Source organism: Orcinus orca, chromosome 4 (assembly GCF_937001465.1).
Source record: "Orcinus orca chromosome 4, mOrcOrc1.1, whole genome shotgun sequence".
NCBI classification, from domain to species: Eukaryota; Metazoa; Chordata; class Mammalia; order Artiodactyla; family Delphinidae; genus Orcinus; species Orcinus orca.
In genome coordinates this window covers 35,522,876-35,539,079 of record NC_064562.1, presented here as the reverse complement: position 1 = coordinate 35,539,079, position 16,204 = coordinate 35,522,876, and the positions used below count along the sequence as shown (strand labels likewise).

Below are 16,204 nucleotides of genomic sequence, written 5' to 3'. Positions count from 1 at the left end.
TAAATACATAGACACCCTAAGGGTAAAATGGCAGGTAACTGAATACAGAACTTCCTTAACATCAGTCTTAGCTTTTGCTACTCATATCTGATGGTTTGTGAGATCACTGAGACTCATGAGGCCTCATCTGTGAAGTGTGCTGAGCTGGATTAGAATGAGATGCTCTCTAAACCCCTACAGTGTGAATGGTCCCTGGACCTATGAAAATCAAATTACTCAGGCCCCTCAGAGAGTCTTAGCTGTTGTCCTTGGTGAATTTTCACAGTGAGTAACTAACAGAAAAAGAAGATAAATCACTGTCTACTAATTAGAAAATCTAAATAGTGTTCACAATGACTGCTGTAAAAAGTGCAATGCCTTAACTGAATTAAAAAAAAATTAAAAAAGAAATCACTCATACTCCAGTGAAGCAGTAATTACACAAGGAGGAGAAAAGAGACTGAGCAGGGGTTTGGCAGCGGTTCATGCTGGAAATCAATGACTCTTTTGATAACATCTGTTCAATCGTACAGAAATTTTAAATAATGTAAACACACTGTTTCATCAATATTTTGTAGCAGTATATACCACTGATTGTTGAAATGAATGTCTTTAATTTCTAAAGTTAATTTGAAGGGAAGTGAGTGTACCGTTCTGGTATTTTTGTAATTACATTTACTCTTACCCACCCCATGCTAAAAGAAAATCCAATGCAGTTCAGCTAAAGCTGATTCATACCTAAACAGCTCAAGCAGTTATAAAAAAGGGAAACTGGATTTTAAATTGTCTCATACTTCTTAACTGGCAGAATTCCAAGTGGGCAGCTCTCTCATGAAGAACCAGGCTGCCTGTGTTCTCCAGGGTAGGCACAAGACTTTGTGCTTGAATTAAGTTCACTTATTTTTACCCTGGTTACCCTCTAAAATGACTTGCCTTTATGTTAGATTACATAAAGTTACTTTCATTTTATTTACACCCAGACTTCACCTGTAAAGAATGTGAGCAGAATGGAAATTGGATCACACAGAATTAATACGGAAAATAAATTCAATAACTTTTTTCCTTAAAGATGAATTAAAAATCTTTGAAATTGTTTTCATCCACATAGGAGTTTAAATCAGAAATCACTGTAATTTTAATGTTCAACTGGTTTAACTTTCAAAGAATAAACCAGGATATGCGTCCTCTGGTCATAATTATTTCACATTTTAACACGTGTCTCACACTTTCTTTTTTCCCATCTTCATTCTTTTACCTCTCTTATTTAATTCCTGAAGGGATGGTTCTGATATTTTTACGTGGTATCCTCTAAGGGCACTATTCCCACTGGAGGACAGATGGCATCCAGAAAATCAGGGTCCTAAGTGTGTTCTGGAACCTGGGAATGCAGGCTCGCAGCTAGCACAAAAGTGGGCTCAGGGCCCTTAGATCACTGGCCTCATCCTCTAGGGACTTGCCTCCCAAAGAACAGTAAGTAACCAAACCAGCCAGGCAAGAACCTCCAGTGCCAGGCCAGACTCAGCAACAGGGAAGCCACTGGAGAGCGACCCTGGCGCTGGGCCCAGAGGTTTAGGCAGACTTAGACACCCTCAGCATCAGTATTAGATTTCCTACACTCAGTCCTATATCACCAAGAATATTGTCACAACTTACTTTGTGATTCTAAGTATATTGGTTAAACTTTTCATGCCCTGGTCCACTCATGTACAGAAGCGGTGACTGGCGATGATGACTCTCCCGAAATTTCTGGAATTCAATGTAGCAATAGCTCTAGACAGTCCTGCACACCTCACCACCAAATCAAGTATAAGATGACAAATCTAAACTCTGTTTCCTCAGACTATGGTTCCTCCTGCATTTGTGTTTCCTTTTGTTGAAAGGGAGCAGATTTTCTTATATGTCTTTTATGGCTATACCATTTGCTTTTCAAGTAACAATTTCTGATTTTTGTCCTTTAAAAAAATAGTAAAGTAAGGCCTCCAATGTAGAATATCTAGCAGAGGTTTATTCTTTTTTCAGAATTACAAATTAAGGAAGAATAACTACAGAAAGAGTGATTATTGATATTGTAAAAAAGATGTATTGCCAAGGAGCTATTTTAATAAATGTACTTGACCAAAAATGTGACTTTTTAAAACTCATTTCAGGGGCTTCCCTGGTGGCGCAGTGGTTGAGAATCCGCCTGACAATGCAGAGGACACGTGATCTCGTTCCCTGGTCCGGGAAGATCCCACATGCCGCAGAGCAACAAAGCCCATGTGCCACAACTACTGAGCCTGTGCTCTAGAGCCAGTGAACCACAACTACTGAGCACATGCGCCTAGAGCCTGTGCTCCACAACGAGAGAAGCCACCGCAATGAGAAACCCACGCACTGCAACAAAGAGTAGTCCCCGCTCGCTGCAACTAGAGAAAGCCCGCGCGCAGCAACAAAGACCCAACACAGCCAAAAATAAATAAATTAAATAAATAAATGAATAAAATTCATTTCAGCAATATTATCTAGAAATGTATCATCCTTGATTAAAACAGTAGTCATAAATCTTCCAAGTTCATAGTGGGCATTCAATAAAAACTCCTACTTACAATTTTATCTTAACCATTGTATTTAAAATTTTAATTATAAGTTACTCATATTTGGATTAGTTAAGAATCTTAAATCCATTGGCTAGTATTTCAAAATTATTCCTGTGTTTAAGATTGTATTGCCTTGGGTAAAGGGTCATCTTTTTGAGTGAACTTAAAAGTCCCTTTGATTCTAAACTTCCACACTTCTTTGAGAAAAACAAAAGTAGTACATTTTAGTATTTTCCCGCTAGCCAAATGTCAAATTTATAAAGCAAGTCATAATGCTAATAAAATAGTAGCATAATTTACATTTTATTTAACTATTTTAAAATTACAGATTATATATCAAAAAATTATTTATATAAGTAAAATATTCCCAAATAGATTAGATGAAATGTGCTGAGTCATAATATCTGTGTATTCCTGAAGTCACATACATTTGTTCCTACCAAGGGGTAGGCTGAGTCAGCACACTCCAAGTAGAAACAGTACGGGGCAGTTGTTAAGAATGTCTACTCTGTAGCCAAGTTGCCTGAGTTCAAATCCTGACTCTTTTACTTAGCTCTGTGACCTTGGGTAATTTACTTAACCACTCTGGTCTCAGTTACCTGCTCTTTAAAATGAGTATGATGATAAATATGACGCCTACCTCACAAGGTTGTTGTAAGGATTAAAGAATGAACATGCATATATTATTAATTTAAGAACAATACCTAGTTCTTATTCAAGAAATGATGGCTACATAATAGATTTCATTCTGGAACACATTTAGCAATCTGCAGATTATCCATAGCTCTCATGTAAATTTGCAAGAGGCGGCAAAGATCCACACAGTAGTAAGAAAGTCTGTGAATGGGGATGGGAGAATTCTAATCTCTAACCTACCTGCATAAGGATTTGTTGAATATTTCATCTCAGGTTCTATGTGGGCTCAGAAATACAACAGTGAATGAGGTGCAGTCTCTTCCCTAATGGAACATAGACCCTGGCCAGGAGGAGACAGGCCTAAATAAACTTACATAATTCAGTGTGATGTGCTGAAACGGAAGCATGTACTACAGGTTCTGGGAAATGGATGAAGGAGCAATTCATTCTAACTGGGGCAGGGGAAGAGGGAGGTGGGATAACGCCGAAGTTGTACCGTGAGGAGTTTGTTAGGCACACACAGTAGAGGTAAGTTAATGCCAAACGGCCAGGCAGGCTAAGGAAACATGAATAAAGGCAAGATGTTTTAAAAGTGTTTGGTAGGTTTTACCAAGAGCAATAATGCAGCTCAACCAGAATGTAAGGTGTATGCTTCTCTAAGAGCAGAGGCTAGAGCCCCACCCAGGAGGTTTGAGGGGGCCGTGGAGGCCCCCTAGACCACGCCAGGAGCTCAGACTTTATTCTGCAGGCAGTAGGGAGCTGTGAGAGGCTTTCCAAAAGGGGAAAGAGAAGGTCTGGGTTGGAGGGAGAAGGGAGAGAAGCTGGAATCAGAAGGCCATTTAGCAGTCCAGGGAAGAGAGCTAGAATAAGGGGAAGGAGATGGAGGGGCAGGGGAAAAGCTGAAAGGTATTTGTGGAGATAGACTGACAAGGTTTGGTGACCATGAGGTAGTGCTGGTGGCCAGAGTGCTCAGAGGAATACGGGGACCCGGGGGGACTCTGAAGTTTCTTGCTGGAGCAAGTAGACAAGAGTGAAACCCTTCACGGAGAGGAAGAAGGGAGAAGCAGGAATAGGTTTGTGGGAGGAAGAAAATGAGTTCAGCTTGGGGTCTGTTGTTTCCAGAGTCTACAGCTTTTCAAGTGGGGACGTTCATAGGCAGATAAATGATGAAGCAAGATCTATGGAGAAGAGTCTAGCCAAGAGAAAGAGCTATGGGAGTCGGAAGCATGCGGGTGGCAGGTGAAGTCTTTGGAGGAGGGGGAGCTGCCAGGGGAGGCACTCGGCATGGGGGAGGGGCGGCCAGGACAGAGCTCTGCAGAAAGGGAAGGGGCACTGAGGCATGGCCAAGGTGCCTGAAGCAGGAGGAGAGGCTGAAGAAAGGCGCGGAGGAGGGCGGGCTCAGAAGTGTCCAGGGCAGACAAGCTAGCAAGGGGGTCAAGGTGCCCTTGGATGAGGCAATAAGGAAGGCCCTAGTGCTGGGAAGGGGGCCAGACAGCTGCGGGTGGAGGCAGTAGGGTTAGGCAAGGGGGAGGGCCAGGCAAAAAACGGAGATGATTATTTCCAAAAATTCTGCAGTGAAGAAAAGGAAAAAAGGATCAAATGGAAGGTTTCTTGTTGTTTGTTTCTTTCTGTTTGTTTTAAGGGGGAACACATGAGGATATCTGTACATAAAAGGAAGGGAAATCAGGGGAGAGGAAAAATGTATAGCTGATGGAAGTCAGTCCCAGAGAAAGTGGGACTCTATGGGACCAAAGCTCCAGGTAGGAGGAGACTTAGAGCTGGTGATGAGTAAGGACTGCTATTCCCCTGAGTCAGGAGAGCAGGAAGAAGATAAGAAACGGAGATTTGGAAACATCTGGAAGTGGAAGCAAAAAGACGACATTGCCCTCACCCACTCACTCTAGTTGGTGCTGTAGACTCTGAAGAAGAAAACTGCCAAACCCAACCCGCTGGCAAAGTCTGCATAGACGCCTCAAGATTTGATGCAACAAGGGAACTCATGCCAGTTGATGGGTGTATAATAAGCTGACACAGTGACAGCAGGCCATTTGCTTATGGCACAGATCTTAATGAAAAATGAGAGAGTTCTGAGTTCCGTTCCTATTCAGAGCATTTGTTTACAGTAAATTTTACAAGCATGTTCCCAGGAACTTGATCTTTTTTCTCCCAATTTGTCAAGTAACACTAAGCTCTTCCTTAGTGATGTCAATCTCTAGTATTAAATTAGAGGTGTGGTGGGGTGCTGATGAGGGAATCCTAGTCATGATGGACACTAAGGAAAATCAGAATCATCAGGATAATTCATTAAAATTCTTATACACATTTTTATTATGTCAAATCGCTTCAAAATTATCACCAAACTATTTACTACAAAACAGAAAATATTTATAGTTAAGTTAAAAGTGGTTTGTCCCCTGGACTAAAATGCAAAAATAATTTTATGGCCAACCTTGAACTTAATTTGAGTTCAAAGTATTAGGTCACTATACTATTAACTTTCATCAAACTCTTTCCTACTGAGAAGGATAAAATATTCAAATATTTTCTATTTTCTCAAAATCAGTGTGAGGATACTACGAATGTGTTAAAATTGTATAAGTAATTGATAGACTGCTTCTTTGAACCTGAACTTAATCTGTACACTTATGCATGAAGATTATTTAGAATAGGTAATAAGATGTTTAAACAACAAGGAAGAGGAAGATACTCTTTAAACAAATCACAAGATTAGCCAAGCTTGGATTTGGGTATCAGAGAGAGATACGCTAAAAGTGAATATATTATTAAACAAATCACAGTTTATTAAGGTTTTAAAGTGTATGCTTTACAGAATAAAAGAACACCTTGGTCTTCCCTGGTGGCGCAGTGGTTGAGAGTCCGTCTGCCGATGCAGGGGACACGGGTTCGTGTCCCGGTCCGGGAAGTTCCCACGTGCTGCGGAGCAGCTGGGCCCATGAGCCATGGCCGCTGAGCCTGCACATCTGGAGCCTGTGCTCTGCAACGGGAGAGGCCACAACGGTGAGAGGCCTGTGTACCGCAAAAAAACAAAACAAAACAAAAAAAAAGAACACCTTTATCAAATGCCTAGAGAATATATCTATCAGTCTTCTTGTCTGTCTCATATGTTAAATCTTTATTGTTTATAGTTCTGTGTTAAAAATCACCTACTCTCTTCTGCTTTCCAGTGATCACATTATTAATGCTGCTATTCAATCCACTCAAGTGGGTGTTTACTTATAATGCGTATTTTCTACATCCTTTTACCTTGGATTCAATTTTTCACTTGTACTAAGAAACAATAAGTTTCCCAATGCCAAAACTCTTTATCCATCTACTAATGACTTTAAATCAGGAACACATTTTATCTGAAAGTCCAGTACCATTTGTCCAAGTGCTTTGCCCTGTTGAACAAAACAAACAGAAATGTACTGAATGTTCAGAGGATTCTATTATAGTTACTAATTTTCATGTCACATATTTTTAAAAAGTGACCTCTATTTAAATGATTTGGATAAATAAGATTTTATTTGATATAATGACAATTAAGAAATTTTAAAAAACACATACTAAGGGAACACAGTTACAAATAAAATATATTACTTGGTAGATGAATTCTAGGTTAAGCACTAATGAAAAAAGTATGACAGTAGAACTACAGAGAAGCTGAACTGAGGATAATTTATGTAGTTCTGGCCTTTTAAAGTTTGGATTGAGTAAAATTATTTCTATGACTTCTTATGTATTTTAATTTGAGATATTGATTAAGTACATGATGTGGAAAGAAATATAAAAGAGATACAGAGGAGGATAAAGATCATTCAATTTTTAAAATTTCGTTTCAAGACAGTTCTACTGAGAATATTTTTCCTATATTCGATGCCTCAGAATCACTTTAGGAGCTATTTACAAAGCAGGTTCCTGAGCCCCACATCAAGAGCTTCCAAGTGAGTAGGTCTGGGGTGGAGCTAGGAATCTTCATTCTAACAAGCACCCCAGGTGATTCTGAGGCAGGGAGTCCTCACACCTTGGGAATCACTGAAGCTTGTTTTTCTTCCTTACAATTCTTCCAAACCTTGGATCATTGCTGAGAGGTCATGGGGCCAGGTGAGGTTGACAGTGGAGTCCAAATGGTAAGGAACCCCCACACACATATGTGAGAACCTAAGAGATACGCCCACTAAAAAGGTATTGTAACAATACATTTATTAAAAATTACACAGCCACCACCAGTTGTCAATAATAAGTAAGAAGATCTATCCATAGCAAAGTTTCAAAATAATGGCAAAATTTAAGGCTAAGTGATACACTGGACTGAGTTAAAGTTACAGACTTTTGTTCCTTCCTGGGATGACCCAGGCATATTTGAACCCAAAGCCATAGTATCTGGCATCAGCTTATTCTGCACCATGGTTATAAGATAACAATTTTCTTTACCTCAAATAATGGCTCTTCTTAACCTATAGAATACTAAATACTCTTCAGTTTCAAGATTAAGTCATATATTAACTATTTTCTTAAACGTCGAGATATGCTAAGTTTTTTCTCTTGTTATATGGTCTTCAAATCCCCTAAAGTGACACTCACTAAAATGAAAACAATTAGGTTTCACTAAGAAGGTATCTAAAAAAACTTCACTCCTGTTTTATTCCTCATTCTGAACTGAGAGCTCTGTCGTATTAGTGTATATGTTTCATAGAATGTTGTTGATACAGGCTGGTGTCAACAACACATGGGAAAATACACAAAAGAGAAAGCGCTCACTGTTTAGATGCTTACCTGTGGGTCAGTTCTCAGTGAGGCAGTGCCTCCACCACCGAGGCAATTTTTCAAAACAAAGTTTAATGCATATGTTCCTGGCAATTCATATCTATGGAGTTAAAAAAAGAAAAGATGAATTATAACAAATTTTACCAAATACAAGAACTGCTGAAGGAATTATCCACCTCCCAAGGAAACCCTACAAGTCAGCCTTTGGATAGCCGTGAAAAATTAAGTTTGGAGACTTAAATGTAAATATGAATGTAAACAGATATTTTACTCAAGAATGCAATGAGGCTAATCACCCAGGATATTTTCATTCAAAAAAGAAAAGCACTTGGTAAATGGGAAGAGAAAAGCATTTTTTTCTTTTAACTTTTAATTTTTACCTAATTACAAACTTCTAGAACAGTTGCAAAAATATGAATTCCCTATATTTTTCACCCAGATTTTCCGAATCTTGCTTTATCCTTTCTTTTTCTTTCTTTCTGTGCACACACACACATACACACACACATTCATAAACAAATATGTACTATTTTTTTCTGAATTGTTTGAGAATAAGCTGTAAGTATGATGCCCCTTTACCCCCAAATCCTTCAATGTGTTTCCTAAAAGTAAAGACATTCTCTTATATATCACAGTATAATTATCAAAATCAGAAAATTAACATTGCTACAATTATCTAAACTACAGATTTATTCAGAATTTGCCAATTGCCCCAGTAAAGTCTGTTACAGTGAAATAAAGTTCTAAATCATACATTGCAGTCAACTCATGTTTGGTTGTCTTCTTTAATCTAGAACAGTTCCTCAGTCTCTTTCCTTCTCGACACTGACATTTTTAAGGAATACAGGCCTGCTATATCCACCAAACTGTATTTGATGTTTCCTCATGATTAAATTCACGTTCTGCATTTATGGCAGGAATGCACAAGAGCAATGATGTTTCCCTTCTCATATCAGTATGCATGTGATGTTGATCTGTCCCATTATTAGTGAGAATGAAAAAAGAAGTGCCTGACATCTGGGATCTGAGGATGCCACCAGCTAGGCCTTGGTGTTGCTAGGAGCTGGGCTGGCACTCATAGCTGGGCCTTGGTGTTCTATCGCACATAAACTATTTCCCGAAATGTCAATATTAGCCAAGGCCACTCTGTGACATTGTGACAAGACCCTTCCATTATCATGCCTGCACACAGACAAAATAATGAATATTGTCATCATATACAAATGGCCAAACATCCCTCTATCCTAGCTGATATGTGCACCTGTGATTTCTTTATCAATTATAGCTCTAGTTTCAGTCTAGTCTTCCTTCCTCCTGTATAAGATTTAATGAGATACCCAAGACAGAATTACCCCCGCTTCCTGACAGCTTCCAATCCCCAGGCACTTCCTTAACCCTTCTCCCAAGGGTTGACTTAACAAGCCCACATCCTGAGTCCTTATTCACACCCTCTTACTGAGAGGCCCCAGGGTTTCCCACGCGTGCATTTGCCCTCACTGCTTGTTCAATTACAGGAGTGTTCCTGGCAGTCTTAGACTGCAAGGCACTGACACTAGTGATGATAACTTTGATCAAATGGTTAAAGGATGTCTGCCTGGTTTATCCATTGTAAGTAACTATTTTCCTTTTATAATTAACATGTATCTTATAGGGGGATAGTTTGAGACTATGTATATATCCTGGTAATAATATCCAACTTTCTTTCATAGTTTTTGCATCCACTGATGATTCTTGCCTGAATCAATTATCACTAAGGTGTTTGCCTGTGATATTGTGATTTATAATGTTATCCAACTCAGGTTTGGCTCCTTGCCACCTGAGAGATGAGTGTCGGTTGGGAAGGAAAAGTTACTTTATTCAGGAAGCCAGCAAGCTGGGGAGAAGGTGGATGCATGTCCACCAACTCCAAAGATTCTACTTGAACGTGAAAGTTTTTAAAGGGAGAATCATTTGGGGAAGGGGTCAGAGTTGTTATCTTCCACTGAGTGCAGACTTTCTTTGATTGGTTGCTGGTAACAGGGCAGTGCTTCAGGAATCTTGTGCCCAGCCTGAAGTTACCATCCTCCGTCTGGATGGGGGCCTTAGTTCCTACAGAAGAACTCAAAGATTTTGTTATGTATATTCCTTGAGGAGGAACCAGGACCCTGCCCCAAGGCTGCACTATTGTTTCCTGACTCTCCTTTGTTTCTGCATCCCCTCCCTTCCCTGATAAGCAACTGTTTGAATCTGCCCTTTGGAACTCAGGGAAGGTCAAGGAGGTTGAATGAAGCCTATTTCCTACAAGCAAGAAACAGAAGACACAGAAAGGATTTGTACCTGGGAGAGCCCTACAGGATCCTGCTCTGTTTCAGTAAGAAATATATATTTGGTCTTCCTCCCCATTTCAGGCACAAAGCTTCTAAAACACTTGGAATTTCTTAAGAAGTGCTGAGAGGGATCAAGGTGTCTTTTGTTATGTTAATAAGGTGACTTTTGGAATGTTCCTAGATCACCTAAGGATGGGGGTTGTTCACTAAAGGAAATAACCACATGATTAGAGAGTTGAAACTTTCAGTCCCATCTCCCTGATCTTCAGGGATTGGAGAGGGGTTGGTTGGACATGGAATCAACTGCCAAATGGCCAATGATTTAATCAACATGCCTATGTAATGAAGCCTCCTTAAAAACTCAAAAGGACAGGGTTCAAGAGAGCTTCCAGGTTGGTGAACACATGGAGATGTGGGGAGAATGAACACCTGGAAAGGACAGGGAAGCTCTGTGACCCTTCCCCTATGTATCTCTCCCATCTGGCTGTTCCCAAGTTGGATCCTTTTATAATAAATCAGTAATCTAGTGAGTAAATGGGTTTCATGAGTTCTGTGAGCTGCTGTAAAAAATTAATTGAACTCAGTGAGGGGGTTGTGGGAACCTTTGATTTATAGCCAGTTGGTCAGAAGCACAGGTGAAAATCTGGACTTGTGACTGGAGTCTGAAGGGGTGGGGGGGATAGTGTCGGAACTAATTCAAACTGTAGGACACTCAGTTGTCCAGAGAATTGGTGGTGGTGTGGGAACCTACCTCCCAAGTTGAAATTGGGTCCAGGAACCCAAAATATTGTTGAATAGTAATATTACTATTTTCATCATTCTTTCTACAGTAAGGAGTTAGATTTCTATCATAAGGAAAAGCTTTCCATTCTCCCCTACTTATTAATGTTGTTTTCACCTTCATTGTATTTTTATTTTATTCAATGGATTACAATCCATAAACATTTAATTTATTTTGATGGTCAAATTATTGCAAGTTTGTCTTGTGGGAGCTCCTTCATAATGGCCCGGGTCTTCTTTTGCTTTGTCTCTGTCATTCTTTGAGCATTTCTCTACTTTCTGCCACCACAAGATGTTCCAAGCTCATCTTTTTCTTCCCCATCCCAGTCCTACAATCACCATTTCTCACAGCCCTTGTTCTACTTCTGGGTAGAATAATATTTAGAAATAAAAATTTGGACACTTGGTATGTTCATTGCTACTGGAGTGTCACTGCTTCTAGACCCTCTTGGCCCACAGAAAAAGGAAATAGCTGTATATACATACACATACATGTATACACAATATATGTATATACACACACGTACATAGGTACATGCACACATATGTTGTACTCTACATCGATTTCCTTTCTCTTTATATATTAAAAACCATGAGTTTATCCTGATACCTCCAATCTAATCCTGCTGAGGTCCTTCTAGAGTCAGACTGCATTTTAAGTACACTCAAGCATCATGAATAAGAGTACAGAGCATGCCCTCAACAATGGCAGCTGTAATCAAGGAGGCATTTACAGGATAAGGATGCTATGGTCCTTATGGACATGAATGTCCAGTGCTGTGTTTAGCAATCCCCCTGCCTAAAGCCCTGATGAGAGTCAAGTGATAGTTTCTTCCAGCTACTGCCCTACAGTTATTCATTAGTCTTCCCAAGTCTCAGCAATGGTAATGGTGGCCTTCATATCAGCAACGGGCTTCCATCAGTCCTAAACTGATTTTTTCCCACTGTTTCATTGACAATTAGTTTGAAGAAGGCTTAGTCCATGGTAAAACTTGCATTTTAACACATACAAAATTCCTTCCAGTTTCTTTACTACAGTTTCAGCACCAGCACTAGCATACTGCTATCAGCCTTAGAATTGAAAACTGTTTACCAGGACAAAAATTGGGTGGTAGAAAAAAAGAAGTCTACACATAAAGCATATCTTGTGTTAATCGTGAGGCTGGTATCAGGATGAATTATTTTTCCTCTGAAATTTTTGCCTTCAAGCTTTTGATCATGGACTAAACCAGGTACCATGAAGTATATGCTGAAGTCAGAATATCTCAAGAGACAGCTCATGAAAGTGTTCCAGGGAAGATTTATTAATGACCACAAGACAAAGTTACATTGTATCTTCTGTCCAGTGTTCATTGCACTTACAGCATGGGGAAAATATATATGTACACACACCAGGTGGAATGTGGGCTTAATGAGGAGATTGAAAATTATATGAGAACTGTTATTAATCATACTTCTATAATTACTAAAATTATATTCTCAAAAAAGTCTGCTAGTGAATTTCAAGTGATACAGAATTCTCCCCAGACTTTTTTCATTCATTTCTCGATTTACTGGACAAATATTTCTATGCAGGATATATACTAGTCTTCCATAACAATCCAGGGCAGTGTGTGACAAGAGAATAACATAAGGTCCTTTACGAGCTCAAAGAAGGTTGAAATGTTGGCCAAAATTGATTCATATTATACAAAGCTGAATCACTTTAAGCATATCAGTGCTAGATCAGGGCAAAGCCCCAAATCCACATGTCCCCAAATCCACATGTGCCACACAAGCCATCATGCTTTATAAGCATCAATGTCCAACTAATGCAAGAGCGGTACACCTGGTTACAGAGAGGGAAACTGTGAATGAGATCAACAATGTATCTGTAAAAACAAATAAACATATTTCAGATAACTAAGAATCAAGATACTAACCTTAATATTTTAAAACTGTAAAAATATTTTACCAGAGACTTGAAAAACATAAATTCCAGAATCTTGTTCAAACTAGCACCAAAGTAAGCTCATGATACCCACATTATTAAATTTTGGATCACTTTAAACATATCAGTGCTAGACCAAGGCAAAGCCTCAAACCCACATGTATCGCACATCCTGTTACCTTGGAAGCATCAATGTCCAACTCTGCAAAAAGAAATACCGCAGAGGAGAATGTCTGTCACCTGGCTGCAGAGAGGGAGACTATGGGGGCACTCCTCTGGTGAGGTAAGGGGTTGGAGCACAGGGGTCAGGAGCACAGACTGGGGAACTAGACTGCCTGGGTTTGAATCCTGGCTCAACTACTGTGATCTTTGGTAAATTGTTTCATCACTGTACTTCCCACCCAGTATCATAAGAAGGTTGTGAGGAGGAATAAGTGAATTAATAAGCACTGAAAAAACCCTGAGTAGATCAGATAGACTTTCACTAAATAATTGATACCTGTCAATATGTGTTTATGAGGTCCTTCTACATGCAGGACATTGTGCTGGGGTTTGCATGCTACTTCCTGCAAGGATCTTTAATACGGTCAATATAAAATTACCTGTTAAGCTTTAAAATAACTGTGATTCAGAGACCATTTTATTTGTCAACCAGCTTATGTCTTGTGTATTCACTTCCACTTACCTAATCAGTAGTAAGTTGGGAACACATACTGATGCTGTATGAAGTGCTGCTACTATTGAAATGGAGGAGGACCCTCTGGGGCCTCTGGGTACCAATCCTTTCCACGTTCCCATTTCCCATTTGTAGGAAATAGGTTTCATTCAGCCTCCTTGACCTTCCCTGAGTTCTAAAGGGCAGGTTCAAACAGTTGCTAATCAGGGAAGCGAGGGGATGCAAAGACAAAGGAGGAGCAGCTGAAAAACAACAGTGCAGCCCTTGGGCAGGGTCCTGGTTCCTCCACAAGGAATATACATAACAATATATGCCAGTTCTTCAGCAGAGGCTAAGGCCCCCACCCAGGTGGAGGATGGTGACTTCAGGCTGAGCACAAGATTCCGGGAGCACTGTCCTGTGTTCACACCAACCAATCAGCAGAAAGTCACACACCCTGCAGCCCTCACCCCAAAGTTTGCCTATTAAAAACTTCTCCCCGAAAACCACCTTGGAGTTCAGTGTTTTGGAGCACAAGCAACCCATTCTCCTTGCTCGGCCCTGCAGTAAACCTTTCTCTGCTCCAAACGCCAATGTTTCGATTTGTTTGGCCTCACCGTGCATCAGGCACACAAACTTGGTTTGCTAATACCCAAGTTTGTGGGTGTTAGCGACATCTCTTGGGTCACACCCAAGAGATGTGAGGTCAACTCCGCCTTAGAGGGTCTTAAGTGGTAATAGAGTAGATACGACTTACACAGCAAATGATTACAAAAAGGTGGCATGTATCAAGTGATAGAAAATACATTTGTATGGGTAAAAATACACAAATGAACAGTTATTATCAGGGTCATTCTTTTTCAGTTCAGCATGATTGACTCAATTATTTTCTCTTGGATTGCTGTTTCAATTTCATATTGCTACTCAAGGCTTAATGTTTAAATGGGCCATTACAGTTCCAAAAGTTCTATTTCTCTGTGAGTTTGTTTTGTTTTAAATTCCTAAAGAGTTTCAAAGTAACTTGAATGCTGGGTCCATATGTTAATTTTTTGTGTGTCCCTAGTTCATTTTGTACAGTACATTATATGTGGGTGCTAAATATATATATATATATATTTTTTTAAATTTAATAAATATATATGGAAACCCAAAAAAGGCTAATCACACACTAAAGTGTGAATTAGACAAGTCTCTTTTCAATTTAAACAATGATGCTGAAAACTTGGTCTCTGTGTACCAGTGCCAAATTGTATTTTGGAGATAGAGTTTTGGGTGAAGTAGAAAAGAACAGCTTTACGGTTTTGCCAGGCAAAGGGGGACACAGTGGGCTAATGCCCTCAAAACTGTGTGTCCCCACCTGCAGGGGTTTGGTGAGGAGTTTTATAGCAGTGGTTCAAGGGCGGGGTTGCTGATAAGGATCAGGGTGTGTGCAGGGCCTGCATTCCTTTAATCTGACCTCAGGTGGTCTCCTGATGAGTTTCTGTGAGACTCAAGGTTATCAAACTGTGACCTTCTCTCTGGAATGAAGAATGCTTCAAGTAGTTAACATCTTCCAGTAGTTGGGGGTTTTATTCTGCAGAAGAGCTCAAAGATACTGTTATGTGTATCCCTTGAGGCAGAACCAGGATCCTGTCCCAAGGCTGCCCTATTGTTTCTTGACTGATCCTCCTTTGTTTCTATATCCCCACCCTTCCCTGATTAGCAACTGTTTCAACCTGCCTTTGAAGCTCAGGTAAGGTCATGGAGGAGTCTATTCCCTACAAACAAGAATGGGGGCACACGGAAAGGCTTCCATGCCCAGGAGCCCCACAGGGTCCTGCTGGTTTCAATACTATATAGATTATTAAATTCAGCTTGTATTTCTACAACTGGAGGATGATGTAGACAACTGGTAGAAAAAATGAAGAGAGCAATAGAGTGAAGATTTATAGAATAGATTTTATAAAAAGCAAGGAAATTCATGTTATTTAGCCATGAGAAAATAATCTAATGAGTTAGTGTCACTCAGCAGGGTTTGCCTGCTGATCATTTCCACAGAAAGAAGGATACAGGTGATTTGCTGTAAAGTGCATCCAGAATTATTTAAGTTAGAGATCAGAAAAATGGAAAGCATTGCAAAGTAGTGCTACTTAAGCAGTGGTCTGTGGGCAGGCAGCCCCTGCATAGCCTGGAAGCTATTAGAATTGCATGTTCCAATCCTTGCCCCAGACCTACAGAATCAGGATGGGGGAGGGGCATGGGCAGGGCCAGCAATCTGTTTTAACAAGCCCCTAGACGATTCTGTGACACTGATGTGAGCTCGAGTCTCTTAAGGTCTTCACTAGGAAGGGTGTGTACTTTAAATACTCAGAGGACTTTTATTCCCCTGGAGATTGCTAACCTGAAAGCAATCTGACCAACTGAGGGGTCTCTTGGGTCCCACACCTCCACCCCAGAGCTGTGCCTGTCACTGTGAGTGCTGCTCACCAAGCCCTTCAGACTTCTCTGCCTCCCCCGACCCAACCCCCCCAGCCCCCCAACGTGACACAAGCAAGCTCGCCAGCACCCAGCACTCACCCTGAAAGCTCACTGCCCA

The 16,204-nt window shown here is 40.2% G+C and overlaps 1 protein-coding gene across 7 annotated transcripts in view; it reads right to left on the bottom strand.

Annotated features, from left to right (window-relative positions):
- Window positions 1-16,204, bottom strand: part of LRAT (lecithin retinol acyltransferase) — a 44,361-nt gene that overhangs the window by 14,193 nt on the left and 13,964 nt on the right. For 3 of the 7 annotated variants that reach the window (XM_049709127.1, XM_033403695.2, XM_033403699.2), the window contains exons 3-4: window positions 7,968-8,058; window positions 6,456-6,592 (exon numbers count right to left, since the gene is read on the bottom strand). The gene's annotated coding sequence lies outside the window, so the exon portion shown is untranslated. Of the gene's footprint in view, window positions 1-5,969; window positions 6,035-6,262; window positions 6,593-7,967; window positions 8,059-16,204 lie in introns of those variants that run through there. The other 4 variants (XM_049709125.1, XM_004263653.3, XM_049709126.1 and 1 more) reach the window with 2 other exon arrangements.